This window comes from Lonchura striata, chromosome 2 (genome assembly GCF_050655825.1).
Source record: "Lonchura striata isolate lonStrDom1 chromosome 2, ASM5065582v1, whole genome shotgun sequence".
NCBI classification, from domain to species: domain Eukaryota; kingdom Metazoa; phylum Chordata; class Aves; order Passeriformes; family Estrildidae; genus Lonchura; species Lonchura striata.
The window spans coordinates 2,305,524-2,326,579 of record NC_140704.1 but is presented as its reverse complement, the minus strand read 5'-3'; the positions used below and the strand labels follow the sequence as shown (position 1 = coordinate 2,326,579).

Below are 21,056 nucleotides of genomic sequence, written 5' to 3'. Positions count from 1 at the left end.
TATTTCTGTTTACATTCGTTTTTTGCTGTGTGGTTTTCATTTGGGAACAGCCTGGTGTGTTTGAATTATCAACAGGGTTGTCAGGGAATAAAGCCTTTACTCTCTTTTGCTCTGACTTAAAAAATAACACAAGAATTCCATCGTTGCCAAAGTCCAGAAGAAAATTAGCTTGACTTTAGCAGCTCTCTAGGCTAGGATAAAAATTATTTTAAAATTACTTTGTTTTAAAGAGAAGGGTCATTGCAGCCAATTAACTCCTTTCCTGGAGAGGATCTGGTCAAGAGGGGACAGAAGTGAGAAGAGGGGGACATTCACATGGTCAGGAACCACATGTCAAGGCCTTTGCTAACTCAGACTAAGCCTTACAAATCCATCCTTTCCAGGCAAATAAGGATTTCTGGATCCCAAATGGCTCCAGCCGGGAGTTTAGAACCAGGACAATCAGCTCAGCCAAGAACATGCCCTCCAGTAAAAGAACTTTAGATGGACAAGGTGGAAGGTGTGTGGAAAAGCAAAAGATTTCCAGCTGATTTCCTGAACTTAGGTGCCTCTTTCCACCTCTGCTGGACTTCTGGGAGATGATTAATCTCAACATTAGAGGACAATTCATCCCACCCCAGGGAGGGAAGCTGAGACAAATGACACAAACTGCTCTCCAGAAGTGCCCCGTTTTTCCAAAAAAGGGGGAAGGCAGCTCACCCTGACCCAAAACTGTGCCACTGTCACCCCCATCCAATGCTCGCTGGGGTGTCTCCAGCTGATCTGCTCACCCCAGGCTGCTTTTGCAATCAGAGGGAAGCAGACATCTCCACGCCACGCTTCCCCTGCCCAGTTCAGGTGTGTGCTTTGGGCTGGGGTGAATCATGGCCTTGCCCCCCTGGCTGTGCTGGCGAGACTCAAACCCCCCTGGGGGGCTGGGGCACGTCTGCACCCTGGAAGTCTCCGGGTGAATCATGCCATGATCCCGGACAACCAGGATGGGGAAGTTCCTTGAAACTGTCCCACCCAGGAAAGTTCAGCCCTGTGTTGAAGGCCACACAGAGACCTCAGCTGGAGGAAGGAGACAAGTTCCTGCAGGAACCCACAGGAGGAAACTGAGGAAAGGACCCATTAAACTCATTTTCCTTATCTCAATGGCCAGATATTTTTGAGCTTCGGATTAATTCAGGGTGCACAGCTGGCAGAAAGCCATCTGGAGCCCATGCCAAGTGTACATTTTTTTTTCATTGTTAAATATTATACAAAGCACTGGACCAAAATTTCTGGACTAAAGACACCTTCTGAAACACTGCTTCAGGCTTCAGAGGACTTGCTAAGTGTTGCCTCTGTCACCTTGTTGAGTTTTAGGGTGCCACAGACCCAAATTTTAATCCATTGAATTAAAGTCTGGGATTTAGGAGGTATTCCCAGCTTTAGGACTGGGAGGTGAGTGGTCCTATCTCTGTAAACCACCTGGAGAGTTGCCTTCATTGAAATCTCCAGGGAAAAACATTTGTTTCATTGTTCCTACTTATCCTCCAGCCACTGACTACAAAGAGTCCAAAATGTGGATGTTTTCTGGTGTCTGAAGTTAACTTTGGTGGGAACATCTGAAGTTTGTTTCTGCATCAACTGCAATCACCAACATCCTTCCCAAAGCTTTCCAAAGTCCCTTACCCAGTTCCCAATGAAGATAAAGCATCCACTGAGTTACCATCAACCTATTACAGGCTCCATTCACAATGCTGTGAAGCCAGGAGGACTTATAGGAGAAGCTGTATCAGTAGGACCCTGATGAAGTTTAGGATTCCAACCTCATCAACTTTAATCATATGAACAGCCAAACTCAAGCCTCTCTCTGGTTTGGAGTTGGTTTTTTTTTGGTGGTTACTACAGTGGTAGAATGAAAACACCAGTCATAGGAAAATGAGTTTATAGGCTGGTGCCCTCAACTATTAGCTTCCGTTGCTGGGAAGATTATCTGAGATTTAAAAAAAAACCCCAAAAACATATAGAAATACCTGTAATTGCTTTTTCACACTGCTCCCTGCTCAGTAGAGCAGGGAAACAGTCACACCTCACTTTGATCTGCGTTACAGTCTGGAAAGTTTAATCTGCAAAAGACAATCTCCAGAGAGAGCCTTGTTCTCAAGGTGTCATCAGGCCCCGAGACGGTGCAATGCAAATTTGGCATTTCATGGGGCAGTGTGGAGGTGCAGGGTGGAATCAAAACCTCAGCTGAAGGTGCAGGGTGGAATCTCAAAACCTCAGCTGAAGGTGCAGGGTGGACTCAAAACATCTCCCCATGAGCAGTGGCTCTGCTGTTGAGCAGAGCTGAGCACAGTCCTTCTCCTCCTCTTCTCCTCCTGGCTCACTCACAGCTCCTGGAGTGTGATAACATCTCCCCAAGCACCCTCTTTTGGTTTCTACTTTGCTTCCAGATGTAAACACTTTCTCCCCCTCTAAAGTCAATTTGTCTTTAGGAGAACCCAGTTCTTTCAGCTCTCTGTCATTATTATTGATCATCAGGTGGGAACCTTACGAACCTCCCAACCTTCTCCTCCACCCAGAAAAACCCAACAACAGCCCAACAACCAAACCTTTAGAAAAGATTGGGAAAGTCTATAAAGATCAGAATCTCACTTCAGTGTTACTCAACTCTCTCATAGCTCCCATCATTCATTTTTTCTCACTGTTTCCAATGATCAAACCTGGCATTTGCATTTTTCCACTCTCCTGAGTTCTCCTCCTAAGCAATCTCCTTCATGTGGGTAATTTTGAAAATGTGGTGTCGAGAAATGGGCCGAGTGTCATCTGCTGTGGTCTAACCAGGCATCACCTTCAAATTCCCTAAGCACCACCACTTCCTGGATGCACTGACCCCAACCTCCCCTTTTCCAGTGGAGAATTCCTGAAGCTCTCAATTTTACAAACACACTCATGCCCACAGAACAGCCACTGCTCAAGTCTGAACCAAGGCAAAGGGTCAAAGAGTTGTTCCTTTCAAACCAATCAGACTTTTCTTCCCATTAGCACAGGAGGAGCCAGGAAAACACTGCTCTGTATGTCCACAGCCAAAGTTCTTAGCTTATCTTTAAGCCTTGCATGCCCTGAAGTGTTTAATTCAACCTCCAGTGAGCATTTTTCTTTGCCAACACACCTAGAGAGCTCTTCATTTCCCTTATCTCAATCTATCTGCTCCTTCAGCAGAGCCGTTGTAAATAAGTACCTGGCCACCTTCTTAATAAATTACATGTACCCTCCCTCTTGGAATGGACACCCCAGCCAGGTTAGGAGGGAGAAATATGCAGGAAATACCTGCTCAGAGTTTTTTTTCAGAAAAAGAGAAAGTTTCAGCTCTGGATGACCTCACTGTACAGCACCACTCTGCTGAGTTTTCAAGGTCACCACCTTCTTAGCATGTCAAAAGTCCTTGACACAGGAGCAGCGTGTGGAGACTCCTACACCTACTTGCTTCTTCCTGAATTCTGTCATTCCTGAGCTTTGTTTTGCTATTTGTCTTGGAGAGAACTTTTGAGCGCTTCCTCCAGGGACATCCTTCCGGGGTCCCCAGCACAGGGAAAATAACTTCATTTATTAATGCTGAACAACAAGGGTGAAACTTGCCAAATTACCCCGGATAAGACCCTAAAGGACATTTAAATCCCACCAAATATTACAAACTGAGCACCAGGAGTGACTTTGCTCCTTTTGTCCAGCTAGTCCTGGTGAAGAAGTTAAATCAAAGGATGTCCATCTGCTCATAATAGAGGGGATTTATGTTCTCTTGTAGACGCCTTAAGTGCTTCTCCCTTTGCAGGGAACCCTATAACAAGATGCCACACCTCCTCCAAAACCTTTCTTAAAATCCATCCAGCTTTCCAGAGGTTCAGCTCACCCCCTATCATTTTCTAACTCATTTTGGCTGCCTCTCTGTGGTGCCACATCCCTTAGAAGAATCTCAGCCACGTGATGAAAGAGGGGACAAATTGTGTAAAGTGGTTCCTCTAAAAAGATGCATTTTCAGAACACATCAGTGGTATTATGATCCTAAAATACTGAAATTGAGAAGATGGCTGGAGAAGCATCCATAGGATGTGAAAAGCTCTAAGGAAAACCCCTCAAGGGCTGTCTCCCATCTCCTGGCACCAGAGGGGCTCACAGGGAAGTGGTGATGAGTGGGCAGCCCCCACTTCATCCTGCAACATTCCAAACAGACCCTCTCTCATCCCTCACCACAATCCTTCAAGTTGACCAGCATGAAATCCATGTATCTGAGGCTGCCTAAAACCACTTTTTTTTTGTTTTGTTTTTTGTTTTTTTGTTTTTTTTTTTTTTGTTTGTTTTGGTTTGTTTTTTTTTTGTTGTTGTTGTTGTTTTGTTTTGTTTTTTGGTTTTTTGAGAAATGATCAGCTGGGAGGCTGTGAAGGTTCCAAAAATGGGGGCTGCCATGAATGGCACTGAATGTCAGGAGGCTCCTGGGTCTGTAAGTCAGATCCCATGAACCCTCACCACACAGGGTGTGCCACAAGACAGATGGAGTGTGGTGTCCATCTAACATGGACAACTGGAAGCTGGGAAGGATATCCCACATATCCCAGGATATCCCAAAGGTTGAGACCAGGAGCAGGAGATGGAGTTGGGCCAACTGTGTCTTTTCCACTCTGGACACAGGTATGTTCATGAGACTCTTGGGTAGACACACGGGGAGGACATGGACCTGCTGCAGCGAGCCCAAACAACAGCTGCAAAGTTGATTTGAGGGATGGAGCAGGGTTCCTACAAGGAAATGTGGAGAGATTTGTTCAACTTGGAGAAGAGAGGACTTTCAGAGTGTCTTCACTGTGGCCTGCTTGGACCTGAAGGGACCCACAAGAAGGATGGAGAGAAGCAATTTATGAGAGCCTGGAGTGGCAGGACAAGGGGGAATGGCTTCAAACTGCCAGAGGGCAGGGATTGGTGGGATAGTGGGAAGGAATTGTTCCCTGTGAGGGTGGGGAGGCCCTGGCACAGGGTGCCCAGAGAAGGTGTAGCTGCCCCTGGATCCCTAGAAGTGTCCAAGGCCAGGTTGGACACTGGGGCTTGGAGCACCCTGAGATGGTGGGAGGTGTCCCTGACACGGCAGGAGCAGAATGGGATGATCTTTAAGGTCCCTCCAACTCAGGCCATGCTATGGTTTTATGATTTTATGGTTTGAACCACCAGCCCAGAGGCCAGGCGGGTGGACAGGCAGAAAACTTCTAATTCTACATGCACTGAACGACCTTATTTTTCACAGAAAATACCAGTATTCTGGCATATAAGATGATTTTTTTCTCTGTTTTACTATGAAAACAAAACCCAGAGAAATTTAGAATGAAAAGAAAAGAAGTGGAACTTGTCACATCCCATTATTTTAAATGGAAAAGGAAATTGTTCTGCTCACTGATGTTCCTCCTACAACAAAGTGGTTTTATTCTATGATACTAAAACTATCCCAAACCCAAGCAGCTACAAAATGTGGACAATAACAAAAAATGTAATTGTTGTTTTAGTTGAAAACTTGGCAACCACCTTAACACAGATCAGCAAAGTGATAGGTTTGGCTCTAGAAGACATGAATCAAGTAACAGATTATTATGAAAGGTATTTTTCCACTTTAGGGGTTGTTTTCTTTTTTGCATGGACCACTAACAATCAAGCTTAGGCCTAAGCAGTCTAATTTCAGAAGTGTCATACTTTAATTCAGAAATTATGACTCTCTGCAACATTGATTGCAGTGGGGTCTTCAACATTTGGCTCTGGGCATCTCACTATCAAGAGTAAGACATTTCAAAGAGGTTCACAAAAAGAAATGTGAGCCTGTCAGACAGCACAAATTCACTATCTGTCCTTCCAGATGTTTTTTCTTCCAGCCTGGAAGAGAAAAAGGCTGCAACCCACTGGGTTAACTGTTCTTGCTGGCTAATTCTTCATTCACCTCCAAGAACAGCACAAGGGCTATATTTAAATCCCTTTTTCTCCTCTAACCCCGAAAGTATGCACATAATTTTGTGGCCGAGTCCAACCCTGCAAAGACGCAGAGGTTTGGAGGTGACTTTTCTCCCGTAATAATTCCCTCACCCTTGCCCTGTATTCCTAACAGCCATGGTGATGGGATGATGCAGCAGCATTGTGTTTCTGCAGCACCTTTCATCACGGGATCTCTGAGCGTGGGACTCACCTCACCCGACTTTGACCATTGAGAAGTTTGGAATCTCGGCCAAGCTCGCTGTCTACCAGAGTCCGTGGAGCAAGATCAGCATCTCCAGAGGGCAACTCGGCCCATCCTGAGAGAGATGCCTCAGATAGGTGGGCTGAATCACTGGAGGTGCCCAGGAGGCAGCACTGTGAGGAGCATACACTGGACACCTTTTTTTTTCCCAAGCTGAAAGGTAAGAATTGGGAATTTCACCTTTTTTTTTTTTGGCAGAATCTCAGAAATCCTTGGAGAGCTGGAAGAGGACGCCAAGGAAAGTCTTTGCTATCTCTAACGTGGAGCAGGACAGATTATTTTGAGTGGTTTGAGGCTGGATTTGGAAAACAATAAGCTCAATGGCAGCTTCAAGTGGGTGCTAAGAAAGCAAAATTCCCTGAGCTGAGGTTTGGCCGGGACAGCGAATTCCCACAGGAACTAAGGCACACCACAACACTCAGCACCTTCCACTGGGAGTGCAAGAGATGTTGCTTTGACTTTGTCTTCCCTTAGGATCTACAGAACAGAGGAGGAGAGAGAATACAAGTATTAACAACCCAGTTCCTTGGAAAAAGTCTTTGGAACTCTTTAATTACCCAAGGCAATTAACTCCTTTGCTACACATGTCATCTGAAAAACAACCCAGGCAGCAGAATAATGGCCCCTCCAACCACGTTTTCAAGCCTGGATCCCGGTCCCAGTGACCCTGGTGCTGCTTCCATACCACATCCTACATCTGGGGCTCCTCCCTGGAGGTCTCCCTGCTTGGGATCTGCCTCCATGCAGCTCCATTTATCTCCTAAAACGTGCCAGGATGGCAGTGCAGGGTTTTAGAGATGTATAAGCCTTAACATTTTAATCTGCCACCTACACTGCAGTTTATGAGTGCTGTAAATCTCGTGGTTATAATGAACTCATCTAATGATATTGCTGATGGATAAATTTACCTGGGACGAGGAACAACAGTTACTTGCAAATGAAAGGGGAGTAATTTAAAGTTTCATGTAAACACCTTTGCTGCCTTACTTCTGACTTCTCCCAGCCTAACCCCTCTCAGGGTTTCATGACAAATGGAAAGAATGTGTGTTTGTGAGGCAACGACTGGCTGGCCTGGAAAAGAACCTGCCTCCTTCTCCCCAGCACAATGCTTATATAACTTGGGCACTGGACTGAAGTTTTAGGTGAAAATAGCTCTAATTTTCTGGGTCAGGTGTGCTAAATTAGGGGAATGGAGGGAAGGGATAAAGCATCATATTAGGCAATGAAAAATGCCTACACAATATATTTAGACTCCTACTCTGAATTTCAATAATAATTAGGACTGTGGCTAGTCCTAATGCTCCCAGCTCCCCCCACCCCACCCCTAAAGCATCCCAGCTTGAACCTTTTTTAAATGCTCAGCAATATAAGGTACATATTGTGGTTTCAAACCTCTCATTAAGGCTCATCCCCCTGCGCTGAGGTCTGGCCTGGGCTATGTCAGTGCTAAATACCTTGGAGGACTGGGCTCAAAGGCCTCAGATCCCTGCAAAGATTGGATTTGGACTTCTAAATTGCTTAAGTGCTTAAGTGCTTGGGGGAATTTTATCCTGAAACTCCTCCGTGATGAAGCCAATTTTGAAATGAGAACCACGGACGGAGAGCGCCGTCATTTTGAGGTTTTGGGTAAGAACAGCAGGATTTTCACTGTCCACTGCTCTGATAAAGCAAATTACTCACATTTCTCACCCCTTCCTTCCAGAAGGTGCTGTGAATATGCATTGGGCTGTGCTGAACACACACACACACACACACACACACACACACACACACAGGGCTGTGAGTTCCTCCTCTGGCTTTCACTGACTCATCAGGCTCACCAAATGTGTGAACTCACGCTATAATGTTCTCCCAGAAAAATAACAAATTGATTTCATTTTTACAGGCTACAGCATGCTATATAATTGGAGACACTGCCTTGTCAACTCAGACCGGTCTGACCCGACCAGAGACATTGCTTACAGCTGTTTACGGAGCCATAAAGTTTCCTCCTCTTTGTTTTTCCTTCCTTTTGCACTCTCTCTCTTTTTTTTTTTTTTTTTCTTTCTTTTTCTTTCCCTCTAATGAATACTACAGCTACTTTTTGTTCTGGTCATAAAATACTCCTAAGGAAAATGCAGGAAGCCTTGATTTAGAGAATCACTTCAGCCACTGCCTCATGTTAACACTGGGGCTTGAGCACATATTTAAAACTGAGCATGTGTTTAAGGACCTTTTATTGCACCCAGTCAGTCAATAAGGAACTTGTCACACTGTTATGCTTTTTTTTTTTTTTTAATAATGTAATTATCGATACCAAATTAGAAGTTTGGATTGGGCAACCTCAGGGGTTGTTTCCTCTGCAGACCCACAGCACAGCTCCAGTTTCATCGGGAATTTTGCCATTTCTCAGTGTCACTGTGTCCAAATCTTAAACATCTGAGGAAGGGCAAACTCCTACATTACTTTATCAACTCTACTGAAATTGCCACCTGGGACTGGGCACATTTTTTTTTACATTACAAAGAAAACCCACCCTGAAATCTTCTGAGTTTGGCACATTTGCCAAGCACTCAAAATAAGCTAAATTTTTCTGACCAATATAAAAATAACAGTTTTATGGAGGGTGGATTTGCAAGCAATTGTATTTTGTGCAAAAAATCTTTTAAGTTTATCTTAAAATACTCAGAACCTCAAAAGCTAAGTGAAATGTTTTGATTTTTTTGGGAAAAAAAGGATTTCTGATCACATGCTTGATTTTGCTACCATCAAAAAGTTGCTTCACTTTGAACTAATGAACTGAAAAAGAAAAAAAAATCCCAAACCCAAAAGGGCTTTTCATCTACTTGCGCTATCCATCAAAATACCTTCTAAGCACTTGGCAATAAATTATGGTTGTGCTTCCTTTCATATCACTCATTCATCATGGAATCTGCTCCTCCTTTGGCCTGAAATGTCACAATTCTCCCTCATTCAATGCCTCTGAACCACTCAAGGGCTGATCAATAGGGAATCAGCTGTTCCAGAGTCATAAATAGACAGAAATACATTTTTCACCTCCTTTGAGGACCATTTCTGTCACAGTGGGCTAAGGGGGACATTTGTCTGGATCCTGGTCCTGCCATGTGGGAAAGGAACACGGGAGCAGGTCAGGAAAGACAAAACTTTCCTGCAGAAATACATTTCAAATCTGAATTCCAGCTTTTAGAGAAATGCAGAGAGCGGCAGAAGGCAGAGAGCTCCTTATCCTCTCCCTCCCTCTCTTTGGGAAGAGCTGCAGCAAAAGATGACCTGGCATTAGATAATAAAAAATCCACATGGAGGAAGGACATGAACACCACCAGAGCCCAAAGACAAAACAACTCTTATTTAGCACTAAAACAGCAAAAATACTACCATGAGATCAAAGTTCAAACTTTTTTTACTGCTTATAAAATGATTTTTTCCTCAAATGAAACTGCAATTTCTGCTGCAACAGAACAACTGGATTTTTTTTTTTTTTTTTTTTTTTGCAAAGAAACTGCTTTGCATGGGAAAAAAATCCTCATGGCTCCTTGACATGTTTCAGCTAGATCTCAGTAAAATTAAAGAGGTACAGACTGATGAGTCGCTCAGAGGTACAGGAAAAATGCCAGTGGATGTCCTGGCATTTGTATACACCTTGAGAGAGAGAAAAATTCTCTCTCAGAGATCATCTCTCACAACAGAAAGAATAACAACTGTAATAAAACCTGGTGTAGAGAAAGAAGGGAAAGGTTTGATTTGCTTTACAGCACTGACTTTTAACATTGTCTGCAGATACCTCCTGTTTACTGAAATGGATGTGCTGGATTTCCTTCAGCCCAAAATTCATTCTGCTGTGAAGGGAACAGGCAGGGAGGCTTCAGCCATAAGGCAGCTTAATTTTCTTGGGTTGCTAAGCAAAATCCCTCCATTTGGCAACCCCTCAACAGTGACAACGACCTAAAGTTAAGTCAAGGTTTTATAATCTGTTTTGGAGAAAGGAAACCATATATATATATCTATTTATATGCATTTAGACTAGGTGTTCAAAGGGTGTGAGGGTGGAGAGGCCCTGAGATGGAATTCCCAGAGCAGCTGTGGCTGCCCCAGGAACCCTGGAAGTGTCCAAGGTTGGACAGGGCTTGGAGCAGCCTGGGACAGTGGAAGGTGTCCCTGCCCGTTGCAGAGGGTGGAATGGAATGAGCTTTAAAGTCCCTCCCAGCCCAAACCATTCCATGATTTTGTGACTCTCAAGTAAGAGGCCACCCACTCTCCAAATCTCTTGGGTGAAAAAAGGTGATTTATAGGAGAGGTTCTCCCAGACCTGGTCTAAATTCCAAAAACAGAGCTGGAGCGTTATGGCACCACGTGTGCAGCACCAGCCAGCACAGAGAAGGAAGGACCAAGCTTTGCTCTGCAGGCTCCTCTCCCTAAACCCGCTGGGGTCTGGTGCTCTCACACCCGGAGCTGTGGCTCAAAGAGTTCCTTCTCCAAGTGGTTTGGCAGACGTGGTGCCTTGGTGTTCCTCAGAGGAACAGAACCGTTCTCCAGGGTGGAAACTTCTTGACTGGTGAGGCAGTGCCTGGATGGAAAACATCAAACATCTGGAAGGCTGATGAACGGCAAAGAAACTGGGGAAGGAGGGAGAATCATGGAATCACAGAATGGCCTGGGTTGGAAGGCACCTTGAAGGGACTTTAAATCTACTTTCAGCCCTCTGACATGGCAGGGACACTTTCCAGCATCCCAGGTTGCTCCAAGCCCCAGCATCCAACCTGGCCTTGGACACTTCCAGGGATCCAGGGGCAGCCACAGCTTCTCTGGACACACTGTGCCAGGGTCTGCCCACCCTCACAGGGAACAATTCCTTCTAAATATCTGATCCAGCCCTATTCCCTTTGTGTGAAACCATTCCCCCTTGTCCTGCCACTCCAGGCCCTTGTAAAGAGTTTATCTCCATCTTTCTTGTAGCTCCCTTCATGTCCTGGCCACAATCAGGTCACTCTGAACCCTTCTCTTGTCCAGGTTGTGCCACCTCTATTGCAGGTAGGAGGAGAAAGATTTGGGGAAAGCAAGTGGGTCAGGAGTTGTCCTTGGAGCAGCATAAACTGCCCCAAACCTCTGACTTGGGGGATGGAGTAAGATTCTGGGTGAAGAACCAACAACCGCTCAGTGCTGGGGGCACGGAGCCCCCGTGGAAGGATTTGGGAATCTCCCCAGTGTCAGGAGCAGCACCTGCACACCTGAGCAGCATCCCAGCCTTAATGATTTCTGTCTGAGAGTGGCTGGGGAGCTGCAGACAGGCTGCCAGATCGTGAGCAGCTCGTGGAGGGGTGATCACTGTTAGGCAAAGATACCAGCTTTGACATGCAGCTAGGGAAGCGGCCAAGAATTTGGGAAAGCAATCCCAGCTTTCTGCTGCACGCTCCTCTGCCAAGATACCTCCTGTGTTTACTTTAGAAACCAGAGACGAGCCCTCCTCAGCATAATAATAATAATAATAATAAAGCTTCAGGGTCACTCAGCTTAGCAGATGGATTCCTTCCAGCCCGGATTCCTCTGCAGAACTGAAGCACTGATGGATCTGGGGGATTATGCAATGTTCATAATTGGGTTTCACAGGAGATCTGAACGGTGACAAAACCATGTTGTGGGAAGGGAGCGGCACTGGAGACAAGCAAACCCATCCATGGTCTCATGTGGGGTCTGAGTGGCCACATGGACCATGCAGCCTCTGCAGAAGCAGCTCTGTCTCACCAAAGAGCTGCAGGAGCAACCAAAGAGCTGCTCACTCCCTCATTTTCAGCCTTCCCATGCTCCTAGACCCTAAATACAGAATTAGAGAATCGTGGAATGGCTTGTGTAAGGATGGTTTGTCTGGGGACTTCCAAGGTCACCCACTCCAACCCCCTTGTCATAATCAGGAATGTCTCCAACCAGAGCAGGTTGCTCAGAGCCCCATCCAGCCTGACCATGGATGTTGCCAGGGATGGAACTCACCACCTCTCCGGGCAACCTGTGCCAGTGAAAATGCATCAGAATGTGGCAAAGTAGGGATCTAAGGGAGATATTTTGACTGGCCAGAAATATTTAACTGAACAAATCACTCAAGATTTTAGCAACTTTTCTTTTTCTTTAAATTAAACAATATAGCAATTGTCAACTGCCCATACTGCCTGGACAAGAGAAAGTTCAGTTTTAAAGGAATTTTACAGGAATAACATCCTAAATGATATAGGGTCTCTGTAACTACCATCTTAGAGCACAACTCTGGGATTTATTACAGAATAAATTACTAAATGTATTACTAAATAATTACTAAAGAATATTAATTACTAAAGAATCAATGGAACTCAGTTCCACAGATTATCACTGAGGTTGAGAGGAACTGAAGGGCATTTAGCAGCAATAAGAAGGGCTCAGTTATTTCACACAAAGCAGGAACACCTGGAGGTTTGACAGCACAAAGACATCAGGGGTTTAAAGGTCTCTAAGCTCTTCACCTACAGGACATCACCCCATTTATCACCAACCAGGAGGGCAGAGAAGACGCTTTCTTTGGAAGGGATTGCTCAGCTGCAAGGCTGAAAATGGCAGAGGAAGCAAAGCCATGAACACGAGGACGTGTTTACCCCTGATGCCACCATCAGATGTTCCCTTCCCGCATGTACCCACGCACGGACACACCTATTGACACATCCCTGTGTTCGGAGGCTCGATTGAACATTTCTCCGCTCTGGTGCACCCAAGCATCGACCAGAAACATCGAGGGTGCCCTCAAGGAACTCTTTCTTACACCTCCTTTTCCTGCTAATACTGACTAACAATGTTTGGAAATCAGAAGCTCAGGACAAGGCGGGTGAAGTCTCCAAAAGCTGGTGAGATATCTCAGGACATGCCAGGGTCAGTCTGGTTGAGTGCACAGGGACATCACCTGGCTCCCAAGGTTTTCTGTAGGACCCATGCAGAGGTTTCCAGCCCTGCTTGGATGTCTCAGGTACCACTGGGAATCTACACCAGGACTGGGAGCCTCAATGTGGCCCCCTCAGCCCTGTGGAAGGCTACAGCACTGAGCCAGACATCCCACATGTCCCATGTGCCCAGTGGGAAGAACTGGACACAATTAGGAGACAAGCAACTTGGCCTAGTCAAGACACCAGTTTCAATTAGAAGTTAAGTCATGGAGTTAAGCCCAGTTTAGTGCTGGACTCCACTGGCCATGAAAGCGTAACGCTGCCTGTGCATCCTTGGCAGTGTCCAAAGCCAGGCTTGGAGCACCCTGGGACAGTGGAAGGTGTCCCTGCCTATGTCACAGGGTGGAATGGAATCATCTTTAAGGTCCCTCCCAGCCCAAACCATTCCAGGTTCCGTGATTACCTCACTGTGAGTTACTGGCAGTGCAGGTGTCCAACGGGATGAATCCCACCTCGACTTCAGGATTATTTAGTCAGGTGATGAACAAGAGGTCTGCATTCACCTGTACCAACCCCTTTGGCCAAAGGTCTGGTTCTGAGCTCCACAGAGGCTTGCTGAGAGGAGGAGGGGGGCTGCAGCAGGGTAGAAACCCCCTCCAGGGAATTATAACAAATACAGGAGCAAAGACCCAAGCCCAGCAACTGGCACTGCAGACCAAGCCAGGGACATCCTCACTAGGACACAAAATTCTGGCCTGAAGATTCAGCACCATTCCACTCCCCTGCCTCCCTGTGAGATGCTTTTCCTCAGCTGGGGCAGGGGAACTGGTGAGAGGCAGTCACAAAAGCTTGGGAATTCTGGCGAGCTCCTTTCCAACAACACCGTAATCTTACGGATTCATCAGCGTATATAATTACCGAGTCAGACCACCCATTAACTCATCTCCTCTACACCACTGGCCGTGGCTGAATCACCTCCTCCAGAAAGGTGCCCACTCTTGATCCAGAGATATCCAGAGCCAGGGAATCTGCCAGTTCCCCCAGGGATGTGCTGACCCATCTCCCCTGTGAGCTGCTCGTGCTGCCGGAGCCACTCTCCCGTGGCAGTGCTGGCAAAGAGGTTTGTGCACAAGGACTGTGGCTTTCCACACGTGGGACTTGCAGGTGCTAATTTTGACTCTGCTGCTATCACTGAGACCTGAATCCCATCTAGAACAGGAAGCAAGAAGAGGAAGACTGTCAGTCCCCCATAATTTTTGACCTGGGTTTGGTTTACGCCCTTAAAAATAATAATTAGAGGCTTCCCCCTCGACCTGCAAGAGATCATTTCTTGCTTCTGCTGTAAAAATGAGTTTGTAAATGAATACACTGGCTCTCTCCTGGAAGTGCTGGTGCTGGGTATTCACTGCAATGAGGGCGATCTCACCAAGTGGGTGGTGGGGAGGAGGGGAAGCTTTGGGGTTTTTGAGGAGGCTGGTGGGGGAGGATGAGGACCTACCTGCCCTCCACCCCACGCTGCTTTCCCCTCTCTCCCCAGCACGCTCACCTCCTTTTCCTTTCTGAGCAGCAAACTGCTGCTGCTGCTGGTGTTATTGACACATATTTCAAACAAGCCCGTGCAAGGGACTCGAGACACATTACATTGCACATGGTGCCCCGGGCCACACATTCGCCTCCTTACACCGACAGCACGTTTTGCTTCATAAAGAATGTGCAGGCCTTCACCTGGAGCTATTTATCTGCTGTGCTCCAAAGAAATGAGAGGGGGAGAAAGCCCCACGTGCCCACGTTGGCTGTTAACCCCAAGCTCCAAACCCCATAAGCGGCCAAACATTGACCTCTCTGGCCGTGAGGTCCAGGCCACTGTCTGCTGACGGACCTGGACAGATGCCTGCAGTCCATTCCCCATCTTTCTGGACACCTGAATTTAGGAAAAACCCTTTTTGCACCCTGCCTGACCCGCTCACACAGCTCCCAGCACACGCTCCATCAGGGAGCACAACCAGAGCTCCCAGACTCCTGCATTACCCCACCCTGGAAGAGGAAGCCTATCTGGTGATTAAAAGTTGCTGATACACACCTCTTTCCAGGATCAGGGTAATCTTCCCTTGCTGTTAGCAACATTTTTTTCCCCCTGCTTTCTCTAAATCTTTCCATCATTGTTATTACAACGATAACAACAATAATTATTACTATTATGCCTTGAACCCGAGTCTGAGATTAGGGCTCCCATTGTGTTAAGAGCTCGGTGCAGAAGTGTCAGGGAGGTGATTCCTGCTGTGAAAAGCTCATTTTCTGCACTCAGGCAGGACATGAAGGGGTGAAAGAAAGAGAGAAGGGGCCAGGAATGAGGTAGGATGGGAGGCAGCAGTAAGTAGAAAATGAAGAGCAGTTAGCAGAATAGCAGGAGTCAGCACTGGTGCATTGCCTAAGCAAACCCCGCTCCTTGTCTGTGTCCACACATGTCAAATCTCGACAGGGAGAAGGGGAATGCTCCCTTGAGTTTCCCAGCTGCAGAAATGTGGATTCTATTTTTTTTTTCTTTTTTTTGACACAGCACCACGAGAGCCTTCAGCAGCTGCTCACAGCCATTGCCTCTTCTCTGGTAGACCCCTGCTTCAAACGTGTCAAATTCCCAGAATAAAAACCCCTTCCTCTGTGACAAAATCAGGGTGGAGAACTTTCCACCACAAAACCCCCTGCTCTGCTCTTACCTTGAAAAGAAATACCTGCACTCCTGTCCTTTTGGGGGCTGGAAAGCTGCCAGGGATCCGGGGTAAGGAGTTGCTAACATTGTGCCATACTAATAATTCTTCATTTCACCCACCTTTTTTTCTGTCTCTTTAGATTAGATTTGAAGTGCTGCAGGGCAGGGACTGTCTCTCGCTATGTGCACACACGGTGCTCAGGACAAGGAACCTTTCCACTTCCTTGGAACTGGCAACTGCTAAGCCATAATCATAAATATTAGGGAAGGTCTTGAAAGGCAAAGTGACAGCAGGCTGACTGAGAGGGGCTGGGAGGGTTCTGAAAAAGTATTGAAAGCTTTTTTTGGTTTGGTAAATGATTAAGAAAAAAGGACATATTTGCTGGTTCTGAGAAATCAATGATTCTACTATGACTGTGACACAGAAGCACTGAATTACAGTGGGAGGGGAAAAGAAAAATCTGTCCAGGTAGAGTGTGGGAAGTTTAAGGAAAGTGAATGCAATTCCTTAACTCACCTTTGCTCTTACAAAAACACAAGAAAATAAATGTAGGTGAAATCCCATGGGGTGGTTTAAAAGTCATCCATCAGCTCCCAGCACAGCTCGTGAATCTCACTCACCCCACTATGTGCACTCAAAGACCATGAGAGGAGAGTGGGAAATTCCGAATATAAATTAGGACACAAAAAGGCAGCTAAGTGATAAGGAAAACCCATAGTGGATAATAGGATGACCAATAAATAATTGTTTAATGTGTTGTTAGAGAACATACAGAGATATTCAAACACACATTTGTAGTCCCTATTAATGTATTAATCTCCTGTAGATGAACAAGGAGATAAAGAAGGAAGGGAATCTCGGATATTTCTGGATAACTACTGTTAACATTTGTAATAAATCTCCAAGTGATGATGGAAAACAAGAGAATGCCAAATAGGTTAGGAATCCACTGTGTTGTTAAAGAGCAAATGGATAACTGTAAATCTGTTATCTGGCCCAAAAGGGAATTGGATGATACAAGACTTAACCCACAGAGAATGGAAAAATTGTAATATAATTAGTGGTAGTAACCACAGTTCTATGGAAAACTAATTTCATGCAATTTTTAAATGAGATTGTTAAACAGAGGTGATAAAAGTGATGTCAGTACAGCATTTTTAAGTGAGAATATAAAGAGAAAAAAGGAATAAAGAATTCAAAATGGTCATATTTAGGATGAGCATAGTACAAAAGAAATACATGGGGAGTTGACAACTCTCCAGTGTCACTCTGCCAAGCAATAGCCACCAAATAAGGCTGTTTTTAACTGCAACTCCCTGAAATCATCTCTGTGATATTTAACTTTTGTACCAACAGCCAAAAAAACTCCACCACATCATTACTGAGAGAGCCTAAAGGACATGGAAACATCAGAGGGGTGAGAGTGAAGGAGACAGACAGGACAGCACAAGGAGAGGGGTCAGGATGTCACCACCCAAAACCAACTCCATGCCCCAAGTGCCAGGCCAGGCTTGTGGAGGGACAGGAGCTGTCTCAAGGCTCCAGGAGGATCTGGGGATTTGGGGAGTGACCCCAGGATGTGAATGCTGAGCACAGCAGGGCTGGAGGGGGAGCCCAAAGGAGGGAGAATAACCCAGAACTCAGCACAAGGGAGGACTGATGCCTCAGGTTTCAGCTTTTATATTTTCAGGTTCTGTGCTGCTTTAGTGTGTGGGTCTGAGCTCCATACCAGGGGATGCTGAGCTCTGTGCACAGAGCAGGGAGACAAAACAATTCCTGCTCCAGCTGGGCACCAAGGACAAATGATCCAAACCTCAGCCCAGGAGCACAAACACCGTGGGCTGGAGAGAGAAAAACAAGCAGGATGGGACTGCCTGGGCTGGAGCTGGAATGGGACAATGAACTCCAAGGTGCCAATGGAGCAGAACTGATCCCAGGGAGAGCCCTGGGAGCGCTCGTGCATTTTGGGACCATTTTGGGTCATCTTGGGTTCATTTTGGGACCATTTTGGGTCATTTGGGTGCAGCCCTGGCTGGGCTCTGGTGCTGCCCAAGGTGGATCCATGGAGGAGATTCTTTAATAAATCCCTGCATTATTCTTTAGCTCTGTCCAGCCTCTGCTCCAGGTCAGCCCGCACAAGGCATCAGGACAGGACCCAAAATGCCACATCCAGATGTACTGAAAAGCTGGAGAAGGTCTGGAAGAGCAGAAGAACATCCAAATCTGAGAGGAATGACTGATTCATACCATCTGCTCCATCATCCTTCCCTTCACAGATGAGGATACTGGACACAAGATTGAAGTCACATACAGAGATTCTTTGAATAATACCAAACGTCTCTCTGGTGCTCAGAACCAGACTTTTAACCTGAATTATTCATTCATTTCTTGATCTTTCACATCACAGTAAGTTCCAATAAATTCCTCTGAGGTTTAAGAGCAGAGGTCTGAATGTGAGCTGCAGCAATTTTGGGAAATGCCACCTGGGGGGAGCTTTATGAATGCTCTAACTCAAACAAGGGTTGTTAGATCTGACAAAGGAGCCACCAGGTGTAGCCCTCATGGCCCTAAAGGTCCTGAAGATACAGAGTCATACCAAGATTTCCTCGGAGCTTTCCCACCCAAGTAGTGACTCAAGCTCCTCATTGTTTTCGGGAAGGAATCTGACACGATCAGGCCCAAGATGATCCACGGCTCAGGGCCACAAAGTCCCCTATCACCCAGTGCTGTAAAATTCCCTGATCAGAGGAGCAGTTCCCCACGAGCCCTCAAAGGGCTGAGTACCAGGTTCTGCCTGAGACAATGGGATGCAATATATCTACAACCATATAAATAGCGAGCTGGATGAGACTTGGATAAGATCATGGCTTTACAATGCTGCCCCTCCTGCTTTTAACCCATCCCAGTGTCGGCTGAAACCGGGATGTGGCAAGCCTCAAAGGGATTTATGCCTTGGAATTACCAGGCTTCTCCAGCCTTACAGGAATAAGGATGTTGATTCTCACCAGCAAATTGCTCCCACTCAGCACCGACTTTCCTCCTTGATCCTTTTAGCACCACCTTTTGTTGAGAGCATCTAATCACTTATCAGCAAGGGTCTTCAGCTAAAAACCATTTGGGAACACCTCAGCTGTGGCCCTTTCATTCATTGTCCAGCAGCATCCTGCTCAACAAAGGCTTTTGCACCCAGGGCTTTCCCATAAGTGAGACTGGACTCACTCTGGGTCACCCTTGTGAAAGACACCCTGTGCCAGCACAGGGGAAGGGATTGCCTTGCTGCAATTCCGATGCTGCTTGCTGTGACAGGACAGAAATGTCTCTTGGGTACCCAGAATTTGGTTGGCGCCAGAGCTCTGGGAACAGACTGAAAGGCGTGGGTTGTTTTTGGATGAATCATGTTTTTAATCATCAAACACTGCCAATCAGAACTGCAGCAGATTTTCCCCAGAATTTTTTTCTTTTTTTTTTTTTTTTTTTTTTTTTTTTTTTTTTTTGGTGCATGTGTGTGTGTTTTACCTTAAGAGTGATAATTTCAATTTCAGGCTCACAACTCTGCATTAAGCACACATAGGAACCTCCTGAGCACTGAGTAACAAAAATTCTCAGCCCTCTTGTTGGAGATGGAGAACCTTCAGCCTTGACAGATTGGGTGGGTTACGAAACTGTCCCAATGCTAGATTTGAGATAATCATCATCCCAGTGTGCACACGGATCAATTCTATCAGTAAATTACCTTAATGAGAAGAGAAGGTGATGTAGTTATTAAGGTGTGAGCATGGGACTGGGGACTGGGGGCATTTTAGTTTGTCTCAATTTCCTGCTGGTGAAGTGGGAATAATATCACCATCCACATCCATGGAAACAGCCATTCCATCAGGGAATTAAGCACAAAGCTGTTGACACGTAGGTGATGGATTATTAATGAATGAGCTGTATTTCAGTGGTGAACTGCTGATGGATTACTGGGTGGGTGTTCTTTAGAGGAGCTCCAGAGGTGCACATCCTGTCTCTGCCTATAACCAGATATTTGTCAGCGGTTGTGAAAACCTCACTTCCACTGTGCTAAGCCTATAAACACAATTTTGGGTGAGGGAGGCTTCACTCCTACTTCTGTTTAGGAATCTCCCCACTTCATCAATAAATTTTATCCTTTTAATCTTTGGAAGAGCACCAAAAACTGTTGTTTTCTGCATTTCCACTCAAGTCTTGTTTGATCACTGAGGGGTTTTTTAGGTTTTCAAACTTTCAAGTCACTCTACTAAGTAGGGCGGGTGGTGAGAAGCTGGAAATTTCCTTTTCTCCCTCCTGGGTCAATTCTGTTCCTGATTTACCCGATGTCTCAGCTGAGAGATGGATCAATGAGACACAAGCAAGAATGTAAGGACAGGATGTCCCACTTGCTTAAACATGTGGTTAAGTGTTTGGCTCAAGCAAAGTTTTCATAAGGATTAGATTTAATGCAAGGAAAATGAGTAATCCCATGTATGACCCAGGTTTCCCTGTTAGATGTTTCACATTGGACCCTACTCTGAAGAAATGGCTGTTCCAAGTTTTTTAAGACTTCCATAATTGACAAGCATGAAAATCTCCAAGAATTTTAATAAATAAATAAGCAAACCAGAACCAAAACCAACAAACCCCCTCTCAGGTCAAACTTCCAATAAATCTGCGTTCAGCTCTACTTTACCAACCAAAATTATCCACTGAGGGATTTAATTAAAAACTTGTTTATTGAGGGTACTATTTATTCATATCACTTGCTAAATTGACAAAGATCTATAGGGATGCTTTAGCAGGAGTAGACAAAATTGGGCATGCAGGAGGAATGCTCCCATAGCCTGATCCAAAATCTATTCCAGAGTAAGAGATTTCCAATAAAAAGATCTCCAGGAAGCCCCAGCTTCTCCAGCTGGATGGAGCTGACTCAAAGGGGAGCCCAAACAGGAGGAAAAAACAATATGCTGAGGTAGGAAATGAGAGCAGGGAGGTGACACAGTTGTGTCTTTGCACAGTGTGTATATTTAATATATTTTCACCTATTCTTTCTATTTCTGTAACTTCTCAAATGATGGCCTACAGGAAAAGTCCAGGAGAAAGCACAGGTAGGAACCCAGGGAAGACCAAGACAACAACTGTCGAAGATTTGGTGCTCAAAAAAGTCTTGAGCAGATTTGCCTTAAGAGAATCACACAAACATGGCTCAGATTAGATCCCTCAGCC

The 21,056-nt window shown here is 45.7% G+C and overlaps 1 protein-coding gene across 2 annotated transcripts in view; it reads right to left on the bottom strand.

Annotated features, from left to right (window-relative positions):
- Positions 1–21,056, bottom strand: part of WNT3A (Wnt family member 3A) — a 106,405-nt gene that overhangs the window by 52,995 nt on the left and 32,354 nt on the right. The gene's annotated exons all lie outside the window — the stretch shown is intronic.